The following is a 2,606-nucleotide window of genomic DNA, read 5'->3' as shown; positions in this document are numbered from 1 at the left end:
CACTCACCTCAGCCTCCCAAAGGCGCGGGATTACAGGCTGAGCCACGGAGCCCGGCTCAATGTGCTGTTTTAATATGTATATAAGTACATTGTGGAATAATTACATCAAGCTAATTAACATACCCATGACCTTACCTGCCTTTTTTGTGGGGTGAGAACATTTGAAATCTACTCCTTTTCTTTAGCTATTTCAAAATACTTGACGTACTTGAAGCTACATTATTACCACCTGAGGGCACCATGCTGGGCAATAGATCACGAAATCTCCTTCTTTATACATTGTTTTCTTGGTTTCCAGAACACCTCACCCCCCTGGTTTTCCTGCTACCTCTCTGACCACGCTGGACTCCTTTGCCAATTCTTCCTCCTCAACTGATCTTTAAGTGTTGGGTGCCCCAGTTATCCACGCTCAGCCCTTTCTCTTCACACTCTCTCCCGAGGTACTCCATTTTCATAGCACTAAAAGCCATCTTTCTCCCATTCACTCCTCCATATTTACCCTCCAGTTCTGATCTCCAGACTTGTATGCTCCCAGTCTAAGTGTAACCTCCACTAGGAAGTCTAAGGGAGAATGTCACCCCACATGCGTGGCTAAAGTATAATGCTGGCTACCTCTCCCCACATCCTACAGTGTTTTCCATCTCAGTAAAAGGTTCTGCCTTCTACGCAGTTACAGCCATGTGCCGAATAATGACTTACAGTCAATGATGGACCACGTTTACCAAGTTGGATCCATCAGATTACAATGGAACTGAAAAATTCCTACTGCCTAGTGAGGACATAGCTGCTGTAACATTATCGCGATGCATTACCTTTTCTATGTTTAGATACACAAACACTTTGTGTCACAAATGCCTACTATATTTGGTACAGTAACATGCTGCACAGGTTAGTAGCCTAGGTGTAGTAGGCTACACCATCTAGGTTTGTGTTAATACACTCTGTGATGTTTGCAGGACAAAATCACATAGTGACACATTCAGAGAACAGAACCTCATGTTAAGCGACGCATGATTGTACTTAAGTCAAAGACCTAGAAGCAGTTCACTCCTGTTCTCTCTCCACTGCCATCTCCTTGGTACAGGCCACCGTCATGATGTCCTGCCCAGAAGGCTGCTCCTGCTTCCCAAATGAACTCTCTGCTTCCATTCTCCACACAGCAGCCAATGTGATGTTCCCCCCCCCCCCCTTTTTATAGAGTCAGGGTCTCACTCTGCTACCTAGGCTGGAGTGCAGTGGCATGAACATGGCTCACTGCAGCCTTGAATTCCTGGGCTCAAACTATACTCCCGCCTCAGCCTCCTGAGTAACTGGGATTGCAGACTAGGTCTCACTATATTGCCCAGGCAAGTCTCAGACTCCTGGCTTCAAGTAATCCTTTCCTGCCTCAACTTCCTCGGCCGCTGGGATTACAGGCATGAGCTACCAGGCTCAGTGACCAAAATGATCATTTACTTATTTTTGAGTTGGAGTCTCACTCTGTCGCCCAGACCGGAGTGCAGTGGCCGCTCCCAGCCACCGCAGCCTCGACCCGCTGGGCTCCGGTGATCCTTCTGCCTCAGCCTTCCAAGTAGCCGGAATTACAGGCGCCCGCGACCACACCCGGCTGATTTTTTGATTTATTGTAGAGATGAGGTCTTGCTGCTCAGGAGGGTCTCGAACCCTCGGGCTCAGGCAATCCACTCACCTCAGCCTCCCAAAGTGCTGGGATTCCAGGCTGAGCCACCGAGCCCGGCTCCAAAATGATCTTTTAAAACCTAAGTCAGAGAATATACTTCTCCCGATGAAAATTCTCTACTGGCTTCCCAACACCCTTAGACTAAAACTCAAACTCCTCACAAAGCCTTCAAGGCCCTGTGGGGTGGGCCACGCCTAACTTTCTCCTCGGATCTCTGCGCTCTCTAAACTCTCCATCCCAGCTAGTCGGGCCCCCTTTCTCCAGCTCCCACAAGCAGAGCACTTTCCTACCTCAGAGTCTTCATACTTGCTGTTCCTGCCTGCCCTGGGTTCAAAAATCACCTTCTTTTAGAGGTCGCCTCTGACCACCCAGAGTAAAGCACTTCACTCTCAAGTCACCCCCACGACTGGTTTTTTGCTTTCTTCCCACAGCCACGTAACCATCTGAAACTATCTTGTATCATTTTCTGCTTTAATTATTTTCTGTCCCCCCCACCTTAATGTAAGCTTCTGGAGCGCCCAGACCTAATACACCCCGATGGCGGAGAATACTTGGCACACGGGAGCACTCCATGGATATCGGCTGAGTGAAAAATATTAATACAACAGACATACAGGTGCCCAGCTCCTTTTACAAATGCCTTCTGGGGCCACTCTTCGGAGCTGAAAAGAGACTGTTGCCAGTCACTGACACATCCGAGACAAGGCGGAGGTCCAGACCCCGGCCCAGATGAAGCAGATAGGCCGAAAGAGACAGGAGACAGAGACACTGTCCCAGGGCGAGCTCCAGAGAGAGACCGAGGTGGACTAAGGCCTGGACCCAGACAGCGACCCAGAAACCCGGGACCCCGGCAGCCCCGGCAGCGGCCGGAGGCAGTGGCAGGAGGGGCGCGCGAAGGGAGGCCGAGCGCGCCGGAAGAGCGCGGAAA

Source organism: Carlito syrichta, unplaced genomic scaffold (assembly GCF_000164805.1).
Source record: "Carlito syrichta isolate Samal-C Ts95f unplaced genomic scaffold, Tarsius_syrichta-2.0.1 Scaffold305117, whole genome shotgun sequence".
NCBI lineage: Eukaryota > Metazoa > Chordata > Mammalia > Primates > Tarsiidae > Carlito > Carlito syrichta.
The sequence above is the reverse complement of the archived record's forward strand: the minus strand, read 5'-3'. Positions refer to the sequence as shown.